This window comes from Pipistrellus hanaki (assembly GCF_964339955.1).
Source record: "Pipistrellus hanaki genome assembly, chromosome: 2".
NCBI classification, from domain to species: Eukaryota; Metazoa; Chordata; class Mammalia; order Chiroptera; family Vespertilionidae; genus Pipistrellus; species Pipistrellus hanaki.
The window spans coordinates 27,455,963-27,479,183 of record NC_140504.1 but is presented as its reverse complement, the minus strand read 5'-3'; the positions used below and the strand labels follow the sequence as shown (position 1 = coordinate 27,479,183).

The following is a 23,221-nucleotide window of genomic DNA, read 5'->3' as shown; positions in this document are numbered from 1 at the left end:
ATTGGCTGCCTCCCTTGAAACTTGCTCTATTAGTTGGCATTGAAGTTAATGCAATTGACAATATAATTACAGGTTAGTTAACAGAACAATCCATGAAGAAGCTCTTGCCTCTTTTACAGCTTTAATTAGCTAGATAGCATCACTACTAGCGTCAATATTAATTTTATCATCTCTACCTTGCTAATCTTCTGGTCCGCATAGAGATATCTACTGTTTTCAACTTATATCTTAGATTTTATTGGATACTTATATACTAGAGGCCCAGTGCACGAATTTGTGCATGGGTAGGGTCAGGTTGGCTGGTCCCATTGGGGACCAATCAGCCAGGCAGGTGGCAGGGAGGAGATGTGGGAGGTTGGCTGGCTGGCCCCACTGCTGATTTGGGTGGGGAGGCAATGGGGGTTTGGGGAAGGGCCCCTAAAGGTGGGAGGGTGGCAAATTGGGGCCTAATCAGGCAGGTTGGCTGCTGTAGTGCATATCATAGTGACTGGTTGTTCCACCATTCCAGTTGCTGGGCTGATAGATAGATAGATAGATAGATTAATAGATAGAATTGTTATAGGTCTTCAATTCAACCAACTTTTATTAAATGTCTTTCATGTGAAATTCACGGTACTGTGCACACTTTGGTAATGAATTTTCAGACCTACATGTCAGAAAAATGCAATAATGTTCCCACCAGTGACTGTCTTCTACTATAACTCCTTTCTCTGGAATCTTCGCACCTTTCATAAGCCAAGTTCACCGTTTCTAAGTCTGACGTTAGTGGATTGTGTTAAAGTTGATGGCATATTGTCAGATTTATTCCCTCATTAAAGAGGTAAACCTTGAGATGACTTTTTCCAGTCAATTTTATCCAATCATGATTGAGGATAATGCAAGGCAGTTGAAAGTTAATAATCAACTCAGCTTCAGATACTCAAGGAACACATTACTTGAGCTCTATTAGCATCATTAGAGGTCACTGAGACTGCTGGAAGGGCACTTGGTATACAGACACACACACACACACACACACACACACACACACACACACACACTCATACCCCAGATTATATAAAACAACAACAAACACTGACATAAAAGCTCTTGACATGCTTCCCCACCCCATCAGATATCAATAATCATGAATATGATTTGGTTAATATTTTCTTGTTACTATTAAACAATGAATCTGAAGCTGATTTTTGACTTAGGAAAAACCGGCTGTAAATTGGTGGCTATTCTCAAAGAACTGATTTCATTCTGCTAGAGAGAACCTTTTCAATGTTATTTTCAAAAGCCTGTTTTTCCCTTCCAGTGTAGACATAACTTTCTTACATTGTGAAATAAAAGAAGAAATCAAAATTGAATTGTGTTGTGGAGAATAAGCAAGAAAAATGCTCTTCATGTTGCAGCAATGATTGATGTCTTCAGATCCCTTCTCCGAAGATTTATACTTTCACTTATTTATTTATTTTTCCTGCATATTCCCCAGGTTTTCCATTCGAAGTAAATTATCAAGATTTTTTTTTAACTCGCTCTTCCCCCCCCCCCCCTTCTCTCTTTCTCTGCATGTATCTCTCTCACTCTCAGTGTAAAAATGGAGAAAGCCTAACTTTTCGTTTTTCCCCCCACAATGGTTCATTTGTATTCTCTGAACCCAAGACTAAGGCATGTTCTAATGTCTTACTGTTTTATGTCACCACTGAGGTAGCAGTGACATGCTGGCTGCTGATGAATAAATATATTTATCTGGCTTCTAAACCTGCGCACACTGCTGAATAATGAACAGATGTTAACAATTACTCTAAATGTCCTGGATATTTTGTAAAACTTTTATCAAACTTAGGGTAGTTTATTGATTCAGTCAGAATCCTGCCTCGGGCACAAAACATATTGTCATCTGGGATTCCACGTGGGCAAAATGAATGTTCATTAACATTTTAAACCTAGGCACTAGGGTCTTGCTTCTGGAACCTTCTGAATAATAGGTCCCTCTAACAAGTTCTTATGCTGCTTGAGTAAAACAAAGCGAATCCGCTTGAAAATTTTTCTATAGCCTTACCTTTTAGGATATGCTACCAAAAATTAGGAATGAGAAATCATGCATATGAAATTTGAACGCCAGATCCATGCATTTCAGAGAAACATTATGACCCAGCCCAGTGAAAACTACCCATATTTGTTTTTAACACGAACAAAAATCTATATTTCTATTCCTCTGGAGTTATGTGTGTTGTTTTTTTTTTTTTTTCCTCCCCCTTCCCCCCTTCTTTTCTTTGTAACATCGGGCCATTTTAGTTGAGTGATACAGAAAGTCACTTTGAATTCAAATATAAAATAAGGCCATCCATCATGTTAACAATTTAATTACCTGAGTATATATTTTTCCAGCAAAAAAGCCCATTATTTGTTGTGTATCTTATTACCGAACCATTGCCTCGGGACAGCCTGGCTGTCATGGTGCAGGCCTTGTGGTAAGAAACGGCCAGATACACGCAGATAAGCGGCATGGTCCTCTGCCTGCTTCCCAGGCCCGCTCACTCCCGTGTTTGCTGGAGGCCTCACCTGTTAGAGTCCCTGTAAGCTTTGTTGCAACAGTGAAATGGTGACTTGTAAAGGCAGCGAAGCATGACAGAGAGAGTGAAAGGGTCGAGTGAAATAGAAATGTGATATTTTCTATCTTCCCAGGGCCCAGGAAATAGGACTCCAGCTGAGCTGGGGTTGGGCATTCACTATCATAGAAGAAAAGTTGTAAGATTTATTGTTCAGGACTCACGGAAGAGGCAAAGTCAACAATGCACTAGGTTTCTCCGATTGTTGAGGCATCTCCTTTCCCAGTGATTGGGGATTAGGGAATCATTTCAACATTGAGGAAAGGAGAAGATTAGCATAAAAAGGCAGAGCCTTCCCAGGGCCCTGGGATTTCAGGGACCCCCTCCACCCCCGGCATTCACCAGGTGGTGAGCAAATACATGCCCATGACAGGAGACTGTCCTTGTTTGCTCGCTTGCTTTTTAATTACATGCCCTGACTACTAAAATATCTAGGACAGCATAAGCTAATTCACTTGCAATATAGCAACAATCCTATCTACTTTGGGGGTGTGGTGGGCATAAAGCACAAGGGAATTTTTCCTGCTTTTGCAGTTTCACACAACATGGTGGTTGGCAGTTTTATTTTGGCCTGCTTCCTTGCAGCAAGCATTGTCAACTGAGGACGACAGAAAACAAAGACCAGACTTCAACCAACCATTTGTACTCGCTGCCTATTTCCTGGCTGGATAATGTTACAAGAAAAGGAAGGTGTTCTGTCGTTACCGAAGGCTCCGAGTTGAGGATAATTCTTGCATTTCGGAGCAGAAGGCTGATAAGTGATAGAGACATCAGGGCTTGGTCCACAACTTGGGATAGGATTCACCCAGGTAGCTAAACACACGCTGGCTTACAGGAAAATCTTTGCTTCTGGACCTTGTCCCAGTGGGTCTCTCTCTCTCCACTTCTCTCTCTCTCTCTCTCTCTCTCTCTCTCTCTCTCTCTCTCTCTCTAACTATCTCTAAACTTCAGGATACATAACTCTAGAAGTATGTTCATTGCACTTCTTGCCTGAAAAAGAGTGGCCGGTCATCGTATGGTTAAACAAAGGCACGTTTCTTCAAAGCAGATTTCCCTCCGTGGAGATGATTCGGCGGCTGCCGACGATGACAGAGAGGGTCGTTTTTCTTACGAGGGCCTTGATAACTTTACAAATGCATCTGACTTTCACAGCGAACGCATGTTTTCATAAGTGGAAACAAATAAAACCAGTAGGCAGGGGCTTTCTCAAAGGGCTTGCCAAGTACATTAAACACACAAAAGTATATTCACAGCGAAAGTTGGTTGGAAACAGCTGTTTTAAAGGATTTCTGATGAATGCAGTTAACAGCATCATCATTATAAGGCCTGAAGCAAACATGGTCCTGATTACACCCCATTAAGAAATTGGAATGTGTTCCCCCCAAGGAAACACCCTGGCACATGCGAGTTGAAAAGAACAACCGACTCCCACACACCCGGCTGAGCCTTCCTTAGAGACGGGGCAGCCTATGCACAAAGATAAAACTCGCAGGAAAATGAAAGTACGTCTTATCGGAGCTAATCAGAATATTTGTACCGGTCTTGTTGGAGTGGAGGTTTCCTTAGCGTCTTTCACCTTTTCCCCTCCAAGCCTGCTCTGCCTGCCCCAGTGAGGCACCGGGTTGAACTTGTGCGAGAAACCAGATATGAAGGAAGTTTGGGGCTGCGATGTGTGATAGCATGCGAGCCCGGGCGCCCAGTGTTTGTTGTTTGCACACAAACCACGATGCGGTCCCGGCTGGCTTCTCCTAGCATGCCTTGGCCCAGGGAGGCCCGCGTGCTCTTCAGGGTGGGAGGGGAGGCTGTGGTGGGGTCGGTGGGACATGCAAACACTTCACCAGGACCGTGGGATGGCTGCGCGGGGGAAGAATGCCCACGTGTTGAAAAGGCACTGACTGTCAGGACGCCGAGGAAGCAGGGCCTGCTGCCTGCCTGCAGCCCGGCTGTGCTTGCTCGGCTTGTGTCTGCACCGCCTGTCCACCGCGGCCCTGAAGGGGCTCGACAAACACTTCTCATAATGGTCCAGACGCCTCCCCAGGGCCTTTGGGGGTTAGTGGGGAAGGAATGTCAGTCCAATACTTGGGAAAGGGGGGAGAGAGAGAGAGAGAGAGAGAAAAAAAAAAAAGGCTTTTTCACCTTTTCCACACATCTGAAAGAAGGGTCAGATTTCTCCTCGTGATGAAAGAGTCACCGCTGGGGACCAGCCTCTTTTCACACTGTGGGGGCCACGTCGGGGGTCAGGCTGGGCTGCCAGCTTCTCCTTTCCCCGCTTCCTGAAAGGGGGAGTCGTTGCCTGAGAAGGTGGGGAGCATCCTTGTGCCCCTGGAAGGAGGGCTGTCGTAGGTGCACACAAAATTCAGCAATAAAATGAAAATGAAATGATTATGAAATCATCAATTATATGACATGATTACGTAAGAAGAATTTTCTTATTTCACTTGTGTGAGACACATTCGAGACCTAGCAATGGAGCTGCTGATAAAGGATGGGTCTATGAGGCCCTGTGTCCTTTTTTTTTTTTTAAGAGAATAAGAAAATCTACCATATACAATTTTTATAAGTCAGACAAATTAGCCATAATTATAGACTTGTTATATACTTGTGTGTACATCTCTATGGATAAACGTGCATGTGTTTTGTGTGCATGCACACTTCAGAAAGAATGTCCGCATTTTTGCTGCAAAGATTTCCTTGGAGATTGAGGTACCCTTCGAGATTCGGATTGTGAGAGAGGCCTACTCATTGATGGGCAGAAGGGTTCCTGGGAAAATCCTTCTCCTCCATCCATTTGGAATTTTGGAGATCCTCAGGGTTAGGCTGAGACAAAAACAGACTTTCCCCCAGGAGTCCATCCCCGAGCAGAGGGCACAGTGGTCCTAACCTAAACACTCAGGACTCCCCAGCTGTGGAGGAAGCTGGGAGGGTGTGGCCCAGGGGTTCCCGACAGGCCGTTCCATAGGAGACTGCTCTGTATGTGAGCATGAGGGCATCAGAAGGCAGCTTCCTACACGGGACCCTCAGCCATCACCTGCCTTCCTCGCATAGTTCTCAGAGCGCGGAAGAGCCTTGATGGGGGAGCTCTGAACTCAGCAGAGAAGTCTGCTCCCAGAACCTGGCACTGGCCTGTGCACCTGAAGGAACTGTTTCTAATGGGGACACACGTTACAAAGCACCTTTTGTCCGAACCAACAGCAAGCCTGGGGGAACTTAGTGGAAATGGCGATAAGTTTATTACACCAGAACTTTGATGTAACAGATAAATACATTATTGATAACACTGAAACCATGAGCCTTAGGAAATGCTTTTGATAGCCTGACACAAATATTAGTATTACCAACTATCAGTAGCAGTCATTTTGCCACAAAGAAAATACGGTCGATTTTAAACAAAGGAAATGGTTATGGGTGTCAGCTATGAGGCCTGTAACTATGTAACTATATCTATCAACATTTCCCTTTTCAGTGAATTATGGGCAAGGTAAATAATTTTAAGGAACCTACATATAAATGCATTTCAGAAACTATTTGATTATTTATAGTAAAATTAATTTATTGTCCATTAAAAAAGAGAGAAAACCCAGTAAAATTGTACCCAGAAATTCTGGAGATGAGATTTATGATTAGATATTTCAGCCTGCCAAATGGAAGTGAGCTGGAGATAGGTTCTTTCTCATATGAATTTTATTTTGTTTTATTATTATTACTATTATTATTATTTTAATAACTAAGGTAACTCATTATTTTTTCCTGGCAAGCAAGCTATTTTTTCTCTTATTGTAAAAATAACTCTTTTTTATATTGCATGGGCTCATTCTCTCCCTCAATCCCTCATTCTTCTCTTTTCCCCTCAATTCCATATAGTATTATAATTACTTACTAGACATCTACTGTTTTCTAGAAGCAATTTAAGTTACTAGACATGCATAGAAAAAGTAGATTGAGTCTCTGAACAACTCCTTTAATTTCTCTTATTTTAAAATTCTGGAGGTGATCAAAATATCATATACTCTGGAAAATATTGTCCCCCTGGAAAAAAATCTAGTCATAGAAATTACTCTAAAAGACTGGTCTTTCAAGAGGATGCCCACATGCCAAGGGTTATAAAAGTAATCTATGGGGGATAGCAAAAATTAACACTTGTTTCTATTATTTTACTATCATTAAAGAAATGTAATATACATATTAATGTTGTTATGTCATATTCCATATGTTAGTAAAGTAAAATAATGAATAATTTATATATATATATATATATATATATTATTCATTATATATATAGTCTATTGGGAATGCATGCTCAAAAAGTATTATTGAAAGGGTGTGTGAAGATAAACATTTGAGGACTAGCATTCCAGGTTATACTCTCCACCTGAGCAGAGCGCCTCTCTGCTCTTTATTTAGCTCTTTATTGAGAGGGAGAGTCTGGCACATTTGTGAACTTAATAAATATTCAGCAAAAGAATTAATAAATGAACGAATAAACCAACAATGGTTTCTGTCTCTTTCCTTCAGAGCTGCTAAATAAAAACTACCTACTTTAATAAACTCATTAACATGTGGCAATGTGCTAAATGTGCTGAAATATATATATTTCAGCTTACATTTAATAATATTTCGTATTAGTTTCAGGTGTACAGCATAGTGATTACACAATCTTATTGTTACCGAGTGCTCCCCCCTGGCACATACATAGCTGTTACCGTATATTGACTATATTCCCTATGCTGTACTTTATGTCTCTGTGACCATTTTGTAACTACCAATCTGGACTTCTCAATCACTTCACCTATTTTGCCCTGTGTGCTGACAGAACTTATATATATGTATATACACATATATATATGTATATACATATATAGTCAAATGATATTTAATTGGAATACTTTCCTTTGTGGTTGTTAACTAGCTGGGCATTCCCATGTACTACTGTTGATGTCATCTATGGTGTCATGAGGGTCAAGGCCATCAACAATGCAGCCCACAGACTGCAGTACCCCAGATATCTATAATGGTCTAGATCACATGTGTCAAACACAAGGCCCGAGGGCCAAATCCAGCCCGCCAGGCCTTGCAATGTGGCCCGCACCGTGCTGTCATCACTGCACTCCGCTGTCAGTTTATGACATTGTCAGTTTATGACTGTTCAGTAAACCATTCGGCCCGCAATTTAGGCTGGATTTTAGATTTTGGCCCCTTCTCTGATTGAGTTCGACACCCCTAGTCTAGATACTTCTCTAGCTAAAGATCGGTTCTGTATCTGTTGGCAATGTTGGCAATTCATCAGAAGTGATATTTCCACTTTGCTTAATATTTTGTCTGGTGGTTTTTTTTTTGTTTTGTTTTGTTTTTGTTTTTTGTTTTTATTATTGTTGTTGTTGTTGTTTCTGTCTCTTGGTAGTTCTTTGAGGGCTGTGATGATCAGGGCCGAGGCTGAAGGTACTAGCTAAATCTGGCCTGCCTGTACAAAATATCAGTTTTGCTGTAATCTTCAGACCCTTCTAATTACCAGTTTCTTTGGTGATGTCATCACCAACATTTTTTTTTTTTGGAGACAGACTCAAGAGGCCAATCTTAGGCACCAAGACAGACATGGCACCAACTTCCCCACTGGTGTACCTCAGGTATATGACTTTGATCTTGCTGGGAGTCCCACTTTGGTGTCATGGTGGAGGTGGCTGATGTCGGATGAACTGGAGTCAGTAGGACCTACGAAAGTTGCACCTAAGCCTTCTCCCAGTCGAAAGCTGAAAACAGCAGCACATATTTTATATTTTCTTTTCCTAGATTCGAGTCTCACGATGTATTTATATAACACCATTTGAAAAAAGAAATCTTCTGGGAGAAATAGACCTGTATTCTCTGAAGCCACATCTTATGGGCTACTGTACATGCTGCATACTTGCTTGATCTTAAAAATAGTGTTCTGTGGAGCCAACACTTGCAGGAACCTAAAGAAGGCCATCTGGTTGATCATCCTTTCCTTTTTAGGAAGGGTGATTCAGACGAGCAGGCTTGTAGTCTACTTCCAAACATCTCGACGTCCTTCTCCAGAAACCTACTTAAGTCCTGGAATATGTGTGTACTTTGAAAGATGATGGTTACTTGACAGGAAAACTATGGTAAGGATAGGCTTGTTGAATGAGAATCGAGTAACACAGCCTCTATTTCTCCTCTTCTTCATTTCAGTAGGGTGAATGAATAGAGGCTTGGAAATCTAGCAGTATAGCTTAAAGGAAATAATATTCCCCCTTTCCATAACACTAAACAATCCTGGTGACGAAAGTTCTGATGTTTCTTTTCTTTTAAAAGCGATATAGTTTTATTGATTTTTAGAGAAGAAGGGAGAGGGAGAGAGAGAAACATCAATGATGAGAGAGAATCATTGGAGGGGTGCTTTCTGCACGCCCCCTACTGAGGATTGAGCCCACAACCCCAGACAGGTGCCCTGATTGGGAATCAAATTGTGACCTCCTGGCTCATAGGTTGACACTCAAACACTGAGCCACACAGGCCAGGCAGGTGCCGGTGTTTCTTCTGCAGATTTGTTCCTTTTTTATCATTTCTACATTTAGGATTCAAAGAATTCTTTTACAAACAAATAAATTATATGATTTCATTATAAAACATGATAATCACAATGATAAAATGACCTAATATCTATCAAGTATGTGCTTCAGAGTTCATGAAGCATTTTTACCTGGCTACACATCTAACCTTTAGAGCCAATAAGCATATATTTCCTAATTTTATGGGGAAAAAAATTGAAATTCAAAGAAGTGACAGAACCAGGGCCTTGCTGATTTTAAGCCCAGAAATATTTCCTTTACCTAAGTACTTCTGTGACTAATGTACATGCAATTTCCTTGTTAAAATGCAGCTTCTGATACAGCAATTTTGGGGTGGGGACTGAGAGTCTGCATCCTAACAGGTTTCTAGTTGGTGCTGATGTTTTTATCCATAGATTGTAATTTGAATAGCAAGATTCTGTATCAGAACTGGTTCCTATGTGAGGTGATTACAGACAGCCTTGCTGAGTAGCATGGTGCAGGATGTTTAGTATATTCAAAGCAGAAGTTTTGAAATTAGTTATCATTGCTTTTCTGCTGGGCCATCCGAACAACCCCAGACTCTAGGTTAGCATCTCTTTCCTGTCCTCAGACTCCCCCATTGCTATTAGTCATTTCTGTCTAAAATACAATCTCATCCTGCTAAAGCTCACAGCACTGTTCTATTTTCAACAGGATGAACTGAAACTTAAGAAAACAAACAAACAAACAAACAAACAATATTTGTATTTATTTATTTTTTTTAGAGAGAAAGAGGGAAGGAGAGGGAGAGAGAGATAGAAAGATAGATGAGAGAAACATTGATCTGCTGCCTTCTGCACACCCACTACTGGGGATTGAGCCTGCAACTCAGGCATATGCCCTGACCTGGAATTGAACCAGTAACCTCTTGGAAAATGGGTGACACTTCAACTCACTGAGCCACACTGGCTGGGCTGAATGGAAACTTTTGAGCACAGCACATTAAGGGCATCCACATCTCCAGCTACAGCCTATACTATGGCCACAACCCATTCCCATTCACATAGATTGTACTCTGTCCACCCCAACGACTCCACAATTCCCAAATACAGTACTTTTGCTTTTTTGCTTCCATGAAAGTTTATTTCTAAATCTGCTCCATTATTTCATTGCATAATTATTTCTTATAAATTTCTCTCATTAAGTTGAACTGAATTGTGTTCATAAACTTTTTCTTTCATGAAAGCAGTAAACTCTAGAATTTTGTGTAGGGGTGTGTGTGTGTGTTTATCTGATTCCTGGCACTGTTTCTTACACAGTAAACACATAATAAATAACTGTTAAATGGATACACTAGATGCCTGGCATAACCACAATCCCGTTGGATTAGTATGTGAAATTGGTGAGTAGTATGGAACTTAAAAGACAGTGAATTAATTAGGCTCAGATAGTTGCCTGGATTTCACAGCACGTTGAAATCATTTTCTGGTTAAAGAAATGCATGGCAAGTTGGAGATGTTGCAGAGCTGTGTATGTAGCTCGTCTTGACCAATGACTGGCATATTTCGAGTAAGAGAGAAAGATGTCTCCAGCTTCAGGTTGTGCCTCATCCTGTGGCATGTTGCAGAGATTTTTTCCCCTTCTTGCCAATTTGATTTCCCTCAGAAGAGTTAATGTTTGGATGACTTATGGCTGATAATGATCACTGACCCATTTGTCTTTCTTCCCTCTGCCTCTGTTTTATAATTTCTATCTGTTGGACCACTGTTCATTTCAAAGAGATCTCAGTGGAAGAACTTTAAAGGGTGGAGTTTTAAAAAATCTTGGCCCTTTTATAAAAACAATGAAACACTAGTCTTTGCTTTTGCAAGCAAAATAGCAGAGGTTTTACCTTTTGGAAAACAACAAAAATGTCAACAATCAAAGGGGGTAAGTTTGTCCTAGTTAGACCTTCAGTTCTGGGTTGTGGTTAAGAAAAGAAACAAAACAGCAAATCACCAGGCAACTTTTGCTAATGAAAATGTAAATTGACGAATGAGCAGGGTTTATAAGATGTACTTAAATAAGCAGATATTAACTAAAAAGCATTATCGTTGATTATGTTATGACAAAACAAAACTGTGTATACAGTTACATTCTCACACCTACAAACACATACCCATGTATTTATACAGACATGTGGAATATCTTCAATTTCTCAGAATGGAATTCTCTAGCCTTTCTATTGTTGGGAATCCAGAAGACTCCCTTGGTTTCCTTCCTTCTCTTTTCTGCTCCCCAAATTTCCCTTTCCGTGCTTCTACCACTGCATTCTCTCCTGTTACCCACATTGTCTCCTCTCCTTCTCTCCTCATCAGTATCACTTATTTCCCACTCAGCAGCTATTTAACAGGCAACTTGCTCTGGTCTTTGTGCAGCAGGAGGAGGGAATGGTATTGAAGAAATTTACCCAGTGAATTTTCAATATCCCAAGCCAGAGAACAAGACCCTTGATTCTAAATACAAGGCAAAGGTGTAACTGAAACCATAAGGAAGATTGGGATTTGTGGTCGGAACCTAGCTTGACTCTGAGGTGCCCAGGTTGGTACTGATTATTATGGCAGTAGGTGAAGTATCCGAGGAAATGCTTACAAATTCAAGGTGGAAACATACTTGAGTGAACCGAGCTAACCTTGAACTGATCATTCAGTTTAATTTCATCTGAAGTTCTGTGACATAGTTCAGGCGGTGGTGAAGGTTGTCCTATTTTTTAATTCAGAAATAACTCAGGCAAGCACACCTGAGCCTTTTTCGGACATCGGTGGCCCTCTACTGAGAGGAGTTGGGAGTGGCCAGCAGTACAACCTGGCTCATGGTTGGAATGTTCATGTTTTCAAAGTACTGAGTGTGTTTTTAAGTGTCTCAACAGCTCTAGAAAGAATCGGTTCCCAGAATTTGACTCGTCTCCTTGAGGTCAAATAAATGCTATAGCAGTGGATAAGGCAGACGGAGGGTGCGTCGGCCACCTCTCAGGAGCCCTCAGAGCTCCCTTGTATGTAAAGGGGCTCCATTTGACCAGTCTGCTTTATCCTTTTCTTATTTTGTTGCCTGTCATTCTAGTACATTGGTTATCAAAGTATTAGTGAATTCATGTGAATAATCTTTTCGTTGTATGATTAAACCTAATAAAGCCTTCCTTCGAACCTTTGGAACCAACCAAAGGTTGGTTATTAATATATATATTAAAAAATATATATATATTTTATTGACTTTTTACAGAGAGGAAGGGAGAAGGGATAGAGAGTTAGAAACATCTATGAGAGAGAAACATTGATTAGCAGCCTCCTGCACACCTCTTATGGGAGATATGCCTGCAACCAAGGTACATGCCCTTAACTGGAATTGAACCTGGGTCCCTTCAGTCCGAAGGCCGACTCTCTATCTACTGAGCCAAACCAGTTAGGGCTATGTTGACTTCTGTGTTGCAGTTCTCAAAATAAATTTGGAAGCTCATCAAGTTTGTACTGCGTCAGTTTGGCATACCATGGTCTAAAATTTACATTTAAGAGCTAAAGGGGAAAAAAAAGGACCCCGGTTATAGGCACTTAGGATTGGATGTGGACTTGTGCAATACAGACATTGACTAAATCACCAGAGATTTTGGCAGAATCAAGATTTGCCTTGGGGTGAGCACAAAATTCTGATGATAGCCCAGAAAATGTCAGGAGGCTTAAGGCTGATGCAGCTCTTTAAAGAGAGAACAGGAAATAGGGAAGATTTGTGTTTATATTGGTACAGAGCATGGTGAAAAATAAAAGCAAATGTACAAATGAGATCCCTATTCATTGTGTTTGTGAAACTGTGCCATCATTCATTCAATAAATGTTTCTTGAGAATGTTTAGCTTGTTCCAGGAACTGGCTTGGTGCTGTGCTTGACAGGGTAGCCTCTGAGATGCTCCTCCACCCAGGGAAACCTGAGCTGGTTCATTCAGAAGCACTTCGAACCCGGAGGATAATTACGATTTCTTCAGGGTTAGAAAAGAAAACTCTGTGACTGACATGATTAATGGAATGGGTTTGAGCTTTTCTGGAGCAGATGGCACAGGGGCATCTCTTTGGGAGAAACCCTGCTTGGAAGTCAAGAGGAATGTTTTGTGGTGTGAGTTCCCTTGCTACAGTCTTATTTAGCAGTCGGAGCAGAGTTCACGTCTGGGACCCCGCTGAGAATTAGCCATTGTGAAGAACAATGAACCAGGAGGAAACAGAGGTAATATATATGGAAAGGCTTAATCTGATCTCTTGCTTGTCTTCAAAGGAAGCCTCATTTGTAAGGACACGCATGATCGTGAAGAAAACACCCCCATTAGGCGCTGCACAAATAATGAGAGACGCTGTGTCCAAAGTCTCTGATGCAGGGAGGTTAAGCACTGCATCTGTACCCAAGTAGGAGACTCTGACGGAGCAGGACTAAAATTCATCTCCTGATCCTCTGCTCAGTAGAGCACGATTCCTTGCTTCTGCTATAAATTCCGATTTATCTGTCAAGAAGCTTCCACCTGGAAATGAAAGAGTGCAAACCTGGTAAAGCAGGGTTTATGCTCATTCAATTTTGTTGGCTTCTTCTTTCTTAGCCACCTCTTTGTTTCGGGGGAGGGGTTATGTCTGAGCTCCCTGAGAGCTTATGGAGTCAAGGACAAAATGAACTATCTTCGAAAGCCACTAAAGGGGTGAGGATCAGATAAAACACGCATACCTGTTTCCTCTCTTACTCTACTGGTGGCAGGTTAAAATTACCTTCATCACCTAAAAGAATGAAGGGGAACACCACAAAATACATGGTGTTCGTGTGTGTGTGTGTGTGTGAGACATAAATTGGCTTATAAATGCTGTTTGTGGCTTTTACCCAATATGTTGGTATGTATCAAGTACTCCATGCCAGCTCTCCAAACATTTTAGATACTTCAAATTATTTAATATTCTTTTGTATCAGTTTGGTTAGCTCTTAATTTTTGGATATTTGAATGCTTCCAATAGTTAATTATTGTTACTATGCACCTGATCTCCTTGTATATGCCCTTTTGGATATGTATAGATGGTTGCAAAAGAAAAAAAAAGATCTGGTACACATCATCTGATAATGTGTTTGCCATTGAGGTGGGGAGAGAGGGCATGGGTTGACTTGCGGTTGAAGGGGCTTTAGCCTTAGATGTAAAACTGCATAAGATTTTCCCAGAAAAGTGCATTCATGTATTATAGTACTTGTATAATTAAAATTAGATTTTAGAAATGAATACTGAGGTAGAAGTCCTGAGGCACATGACCTAACTAATATGATCTTTTCTTTTTTTTTTTCACATCACTTTTTAAAATATCACCTGTCATGAAATCTAAGCATGTGGCCACGGCAGACAAGTGCAATGTTACATGTTACAGTGCTTTGCAAAATGCTATATATATTAAAATTACTCTTAGTTTAACCTAACTTCGATTTCAACCACCAGGAAAAGCCCCAGATAATCCACAAGAAGTAAATACATCAGTGAATGTTCCCCAGTTTTAACTAGAGATGTCCTCTGTGTTGAAAACTAAGAATTTCAGTTGCATTAATAAACAGTCAGTTGATATAACTGACATATATAGTTTTGAAACTTTATAATCGCCAAGTCTAAATAATCTCTCGCATTTTATTGCAGTTGAACTAATTAGAATGAGGTATACTTTGAAATTTTTGTGTTGTGTCTAGCGTTATGGATCAACTTAATCTGTGAACGACACTGAATGCCTAGTTGCTGGAGCCTTAGTTCTGTACAGCTGTTATAACCATGTGACCACCCTGCAGGCATGAGCATGTGGACACACATTATCAAGTGGGAGCAATAAAAAAAGAAAAAACAAAAAGGTTGAAATCAAATATTGTATTTTAAATTGGCATTTGTGCGCCATTGGAAAACTAAGATATTTACTAGGATATCAATGTTCCAGCACAGAAGATGACCTTGGGACATTATCAAACCTTCCTCCTCACACGATAGAGCTCACTGTAAATACTCTAGGTAGGACACCTGCCGAAAACAGACCCAATGACAACACCTGGATAACCATTTCAATCCTGAGCAACATTTCTTTGAACCCCGTAAAGATAGAAAATGTCCATTTGCTCTATTCTGTTTCAGAATGACCCTTCCTGTAGCAAATTGTTTTGAAGTCAGATCAAATGGTGCCAGTTTTCACCTTATCTTAATTAATATCGCTATTCAGGGCCCTCCATACCATTAGGCAGCTTCTAGGATGAATATTTATCTGTGTAATGTGATGGTTTGAATATCCCAGAGAGTATTTGTGAGTATGTGTACATACACACACACACACAGACACACACATACACACACACATCAATACCTTTCCACATTGAAGCAGCAACTTTAGTATAAACTCTCCCTGAAATTTAGCTACTCAGCCTAAGTATTGCCCTGCCTGTTTTCTGAAAGATTTTTTTTTCCCTAAATAAGGATTGAGCTAAACAATAATAAAAAGTTTTTTTTGTTGTTGTTGTTGTTTTGTTTTTGTTTTTGTTTGTTTTTTTTTGTTTTTTTAATGGCTTGAATATGCCACTCCTTATTGTGAACTTTTATGGAGCCACGACCTTTTTTTTTAGTTTATCCTATATAATAAATGCCTAATATGAAAATCAACCAGAAAGACCTGTGGAATGACCAGTCACTATGATGCACACTGACCACCAGGGGGAGCAGGAGCTGCCTCCAGGTCTAGAGCAGCAATGGCTGTGGTGGGTAGGGCCAGCGAGCTGTGGCACCAACCAGCCAAGGTGGGTGCCAGTAGGACCCCTCCCCCCATCATCCTGCCCATACTCAACAGATTGGCCCTGATTATTGGCCTGGCCTAGGGACCCTACCTATACATGAATTTCATGCACCAGGCCTCTAGTATTGTATATCTATGCTTACTTTTTGAGCTCTGGCATCTGAGCTGTCCAACAGGACTTTCTGTAGTGGTGAATGTTCTATAGTCAATGTGATAGCCACCAGTCCTATGTAGTTACTGAGCACTTGAACGTGACTAGTGCAAATGAGGAACTGAATTTTTAGTTGTATTTATTTTAATAATTTTCAATTTCAATAGTCATATGACAATGAAGCTATCGATCATTTTGTCATATTCATACAGAACTAAACAATCTTTAACATTTGTGCTGTAGCTTTTTCATGTGAAAACTGTCCTTTTGGCTCTCTATTTAGCATTACTTAATTTGCTTCTGAAATTTAAATTCTAATAATATGGTTAGGGTTGATTTTTTTCTTGGCCTTTTGATGTTTTTCTCTGCTCAACCTCCATCCTGCCTTCAATTAGTAGATTTTTAAAAAATATATATCTTTATTGATTTTTTTTGCAGAGAGGAAGAGAGAGGGATAGAGAGTTAGAAACATCAATGAGGGAGAAACATCCATCAGCTGCCTCTTGCATACCCCTTACTGGGGATGTGCCCGCAACCAAGGTACATGCCCTTGACCAGAATCAAACCTGGGACCTTTCAGTCCATAGGCCGACGCTCTATCCACTGAGCCAAACCAGATTCGGCTGTAGATGTTTTTAGGAAGTTACATTGGAAAACAGAGTAATGCCGTGAAATGGGAAGATATGATTAGTTCATGAAGCGTATTATAAAAATTTACAGAATGACAGACAACAGAATGGTGGTTACCAGATGGGAAGAGGGTGAAAGGGGTGAAATAAATGGTAGTGGAAGGAGACTAGACTTTGAGTGGTGAACACATGAAGGAATATACTGGTGATGATTTATAGACTTAGACACCTGAAAATTATTAACTAATGTTACCCCATGAAATGTAATGCTTAAAAAAACCTTATAAAAATTAAAACACACACACACACACACACACACACACACACACACACACACACACGAAGTTTCCAGGATTGCTTTTTCTTAGATTCCTAGTTTGCATGATCAAATGTAATGACATTGAAACAAATGATGTTTATTGAGTATGTATCTCTGCTTTCTTAAAAAACAGGCAGATTCCAAAATGTGTAGTAATTCTTACTCATCTTTAGGGAACGTTGGAGAGGGGTGACACACTCCTTCCTGTCTGTGCAGCTTTGGGGATGGGCTGGCTTAGTGGCCACCACATAGACATGAGTTAGTACGTTGGGACAAAGCTCATCTTTCTCCCCGGGTTTCCAAGAACAAAATTACCCAGAACTTCCTGCTGCCCTTTGGGGCTTTGGGGTGGAATTAAGATGAGCAATGATTCCTCAGAAGTGGGTAGGATGGGGAAGCAGTAAACCTGCGGGCTGCATGCTGTATCCACCCCGTTCCTCACACATGCCGCCCGAGATAATAGTGCGATAGAGATGCCGCAGCCTTCCCAAGCCCCGCTCACAGGCTCCTTCTCTTTACTTAAAGGCCAACCAGGATGAGAACATAACTGATACCACCTAGATAATTATTGACCAGTTTTAGTATTAACGGTGGGGGCTGTATCCATGCTCTCTTCCTGGTTATGTTGCACGGATGTCCTTTGCATATGTCTATGAGGGAGCGTGATGATCTTCACTCTTTGCGATGAGAACCTCAGCGACAGAGACAGGTAATTTGGCCGAGTGCCCCTGCACTGTGTATGGCTTTAAAATGTGAAACATTCTCTTCTAAATTTACCTCTGCGGTTTTGAATGGGCAGGTGGGGGCAGATGCACAAAACCGTGGAGTATACTCTGTATTCCTTGCTTTTTGACAGATGTTCTGAATTGTAAAGATGTTCTGAATTTGTGGCAAAGGGACACTTTGCAAATATTTTTTTTTAAAATAAACATATGAATGTTACTATCAAACAGCATGTGGGCAGATGAAGTACAACTAACTTTATCTTGTCTTTTGGGGGCGATTTTCCTCTTCTGTAGCTCACTACTATCTCTCCTTTGTATGAATGTGTTTGGCAGATGTTTCAAGCAGAAGGCAATGGGGTAAGATGTGTCTCTTTATCCAGCTTGCTCTCCTCTGCCCCTGGCTCCTGTTTTCCCCTCGTCCTCTCTGCCTTCCCTCCTCCCTGGGCTCACTTCATGCAGGATGCACCTGGGGCCCACCCTAGGACTCCTCTCTCCATTCAAAAGGGTGAGGAATGGAGACCAAAGGAGGTCGCTTAAAAGTATATGTTGAACCAAATGCGCAGCCCCCTGGGAGGTCAGCGACATATGTGAATGATCTGCTCTCCCTGGTCTTAACACTCTCGCTGTGAGGTGGCCACCCACCACCGGCTTCTGAGGTGGTTTCTCAATACCCAGGTGTAACACAAAACATTACGCCAGGACCTTATCCAGAAGTTTTAGGAATTATTTTGATACATAATCACTTGTCATCATTACTGTTGTGTGTGTGTGTGTGTGTGTGTGTGTGTGTGTGTGATTTATATTTTTCTCCGTAGCCAGATTCCTTCTATCCCTATTTCTCTCACCTCAAAATACTCAAGGGCAGTGGACAGAAAGCTAGACTTCAGTTCCTGTCGCTCACTCGTTGTGTGGTGCATTAAAGGGTTATTCTAGTGATCACCAAGGTCTGCGACTCTGTTCCCTTGGAGCCCGGATCTCACTCCAACTCCCATCTCAGCCACTTCTTCTCTTTGCCTCTCATGGATCATGTCGGACCCCCAGCAGTCCTGGGTCCTACTTCGGGAACCAAGGCACTTTCACAGGCCTCAGGAGAGACTCCCTTGGTGTCCAGCAATGTGAATTCATGCTGCCCAAGGGTTAATCTCCCAAGACTGAGTGCAGATTGGGTAAAATAAGAGAAGACCAGTGGTTGTACCCTGCCACGAGGGGGGTGTTCAGTCGTTCAGGTTTCCAGCCAGAGTTTTAGAAATCTGCATCACAGAAGTCACCTGGGCGTCACACCCGGAGGAACTCTGGGTTAATGTGTGGTGAACAGAAATATCAAGTTTATGCCTATAGGGTAGTTTTCATTGGCATGAGCTTAAGCACAGGGGAAAAAAAAAAAAAGAAAAAAGAAATGGCCTTGCTAGTGTTAATTTTTTTATGGGCAGTTGCACGATAGCTGGTCTTGGAATGTTAGCAGCACTGTTGCAGAACTAAAAATGCTACCCTGAGACATTTTAAAAGAGCAATAAATATCTGGTTTTAAAATGCAGGCATTAAAAAAAATTATAAACTTGGAAAGTCGTTTTTTGGTGGTTGTTGTTTTAACTTTGGAGTGTTAGAGTTGCCTTTTCCTCCCCTGATTTTCTCAATTAGCGACTGTTTGGCTTGGTAATGCAGTGATTATGTGACTGTTTTGACATTGGGATATGTTTGCCAGAAGGAAAGGATGCCTGGGGATGAGACTGTGTCTCCTTGTCAGGATAACCTGGTTTCACCTGTGACTCTGTGGCTGTGCTGAGGGCTGGGGCCACCAGCACTCGGTGCGTGTGTCAAGGACAGTCCTCTGATGTGGAGAGAGTGGCTTTCCAGGATGGTGGGCATGCTTTCTAGATTTGGATTGTATGAGTTCGGTTCCTGTTCAGGAGCCAGATGCAACCCAGGTGGCACTTGGGCACCGCTGTCCTTGGGATGGACTCCCGGTGGAGAAATTAGTCTGGTCCCTGCTGCTGTCGACATGCACAGGGTGCTTAGCCCAGGGAGGGCTACACCTCACACTTGAGTGTGGCCAAGAAGGACTCAACTTCTTGTCACCACTTTTAAAATGTAAAAACAGGATTGGAACAAAATTTCAGAAGTGAACACAATTTCACCCTCTAGAAAGTTTTGCTTGGCTCTGCCTAATTAAATTTATTATAGTTTCAACTTTTTCTTGCATAATATTTTACCATAAATGGGGACCGCTGTTTTTGCATTAGCTTTCTAATTATTATTGTAATTATAAGTCTTCGTCTATCCATATACAGTAATTTACTTACTTTCCCCTATTATTAGTTTCTTGGATGATTTACTTTATCATAAAATGTAACACCACAGCAAATGAACTAATGAATATAGCTTTTACCTGTCATTGATATATATTTAAGGAAGAGTTCCAACCATAGAATTATCAAGGCCAAGAGTGTAAATAACTTTATATATATATATATATATATATATATATATATATATATTATAAAATTTCTTTCCCTGTTTTCTAAAAGGGAACGTTTTCAAAGCATCTAGCATATGAGTGTTCTTAGTTGCACTGACTTTAATATTTAATATATAAACAAAATTATAATTAAATATACAAATCATAGAAATTGTATATATCCATATATACAGAGATAACATGGAACCTTGACATTTCCTTGTGGTGAACTTCATTTATCTGTGAAGGTGAGCAATTGGTTTGTGTGCTGAGGATTTTTTTTCTTATTCTCTTTTCCTAACATTTCTCTATTATAATTTTTGTAAATTTAACTGAGGTAGCTAGCTAGATTCAAGTCTATGGTATAGTCCAACTTTTTAAAATGTATTATTTATTTTATAGATTCTGATATTAGACAGTAAGCTATAACATTGTCCCTGGGAGTCCATGGGTTTGTAACTACTTTTTAAAATTTATTTATGTATAGAATTTATTGAGGTGACATTGGTTAGTAAAATTATATAGCTTTCAGGTGTACAATTCTGTAATACATCATCTGTATGTTGAATTGTGTGTTCACCAACCCCAACCAAATCTCATTCCAGAAGACTGTATGGAGGGGGCATAAGTGGTGATTTAACTACTTTATATTGCACATTTTTGTTGGGTGTGTTTGAACATGCACAGTGAAATGATTTCTTTTTAAATGGCTGTGTTAGGAAAATGCTCACAACACCTCCGCTGTGGGCCAAGTGAGTGTGAATTTAAAAATAGATATCTTATGGAGACACCATTTAAACAAAATCAGTTTCTGAGTCCACTTCATGACAAGTTGTATCACAATGAAAACATCTCTTTTTTTCAAGTCCAGGTAAAATGGAAGAAACCAAAGATGTTCATGTAACTAAAAGAGCACCAAAGAGCTAGAATAATTAGTTTGAGGTGTCAGAGAAATCTTAAATGATTTGAGTACCCAAGTCCAGACATACTGCGAAGCCAGAGGCAAATGATACCCTCATTTTCCTGGCATTAAGTAGGGTTAGATGAAGAATTCCTGTTACAGAGCACATGACGAAGCTTTTTATTGAGCAGGATCCCAAACTAGTAGGAAACATGTTTTAATTTGGCAAGAGATGAACTGGAATCCAGTTGTGTTTTCTGCCACAGCAAACCTGTAAAATGTGGCGCTAGGTTTCATTCTCCAGTCACACCAGTGAGTGTGTTTTGAGATCATTGGAACTAAGTTCAGCCCGTTTTAGCTCGAGCTTTTTGTCCACCCAGTATTCAGATTTTGTTAGCAAGGAGATTTTTTTCATAGGGGACTTCCATCCCAAGGAATCAGTTTGCTTATAATTTCCTTTTTAAAGCTGGATATGAAGATACAGGCTAGAGAATCAAGCAATCTTTTTGAGAGTTAGAAACTTGGCCTGTGATTCCAGCCCTCCTTTAATCATTAACTTCACCTGATAATTTGGGGTAGATAGAGCACTCAACAAACTCCCCATGACTGAGAGTATTCATCTGGAAAAGGAGAGCAGCAATGGCAGCCTGGCCACCAAGGAATAGCTGAGACCACAAAGGGAAACCCAAGATAAACAAGCGTGGTGTACACCCAGCGTAGCACCATTCAGAGATACAAGGTATTATTCAAAAACTAGACAGGATAAGGTGCTTGTTCTCTTTGTCCCTTACAGAATTTCCTGACAATCAGTCCCCCTTGGTCTAATAATTCCAGACCTGACTTGCCACTGTGTACTCATGAAATCCACTCAGTAATTTGAAAGATCCTGTGTGTTCCCCCTGTTCGGATCCTCCTCCTTGCCTGAAATTTTCAAACAAGCATTTGGCTGTGTGGTAAATGGTGCATTTTAATAAATGTTCTGTAAAGGCCAATTATTCAGTCAATATTGAATTGTGTGATAGGAAATACGGCTGCTTAGCTACAGGGAAGATGTCTACAAACTATTGGCATACTATTTGGAAGGTAATGTTCTTAAATGGCCTGGCCTTCCTCCAAACTTTGATTATTCATAAATCTGTTGAGTGTGGTGAGTCGCCCTATTAGCGTTTAATCTTTTATTGAAGCAAACTCAGGAGGCTGAAATCTATTTGCTTTAGCAAGCTTGTTCACTGATAAATGTGTGATTTAAAATTTTCCTTTTGTGAATTCCTCAGTGCAAGAAAAACACAGCTGGGCACAGCACAGATCATATTTATCTTTTCATTAACTAAAGTACAAGAAGATAGGATCGTTGGAGGCTTATAAGGAGGGATTGCTAAAGAACAGTCCTCCTCCTGTTTGCACACCCACTTGAGAAAAGCTTTCCAAACAAGTATTTGAGATACTTGTGAGAAAAGCTCGTTGAATTTGTCAAAAGAAGACCAAGTGAATGTATATAAAGTGGTTGGATTTCAGATAACATTTTCCCCCTGAGTGCTCAGATTGGTTAAATATTAGAGAAAGGGAGATAATGACACTGTTTGTCGCCATAAACTTAAACGTATATCTTTTTTCACAAGGTTGGTATGAAAGGCATATCAAAGATTTTCCATTCCAGATGACTTGGTTTCACTGTGGTAAAGGGCACTTCAGGGTAGAGAAAGATTTCTTGGATGTTAACTGCCAGACAGGAAGGCGGGAACCTTATAGAGAATTTATTATAAAAATATGTCTTTTTTTCTTCTTGTTGTGAATAACATTGGCTGTTATTGTAGGACTGTTAAAAAAAAAAATATATATATATATATATATATATATATATATATATATATATTTACAATGTTCAACCTATTCTCTCTGCTAGAGGGAAGAATATGAAAAATCCTCAGAATTTTTTTGGATACTTATTTGCAATGTGCACTACACCAGATCACTAAGGAGAATCTTCCAGAATGAAATACGTGACTTCTGGCTTATATGTGTTAACTGTCAGTTGGGAGAGGAAGATGAAATTACTGGAGCCTTCCCCCTCTTTCCCCATATCTCTGGATCGTGACGGTTGAGATTATTCATGTT

General features: G+C 40.5%; 1 protein-coding gene across 17 annotated transcripts in view; it reads left to right on the top strand.

The window, feature by feature from the left end:
• Positions 1-23,221, top strand: part of MECOM (MDS1 and EVI1 complex locus) — a 643,214-nt gene that overhangs the window by 439,627 nt on the left and 180,366 nt on the right. The window contains exon 1 of one of the 17 annotated variants that reach the window (XM_084874105.1): positions 7,954-7,968. The exons of 15 other annotated variants lie outside the window; for them this stretch is intronic. The gene's annotated coding sequence lies outside the window, so the exon portion shown is untranslated. Of the gene's footprint in view, positions 1-7,953; positions 7,969-17,326; positions 17,735-23,221 lie in introns of those variants that run through there. One more of the 17 variants, XM_084874087.1, reaches the window with a different exon arrangement.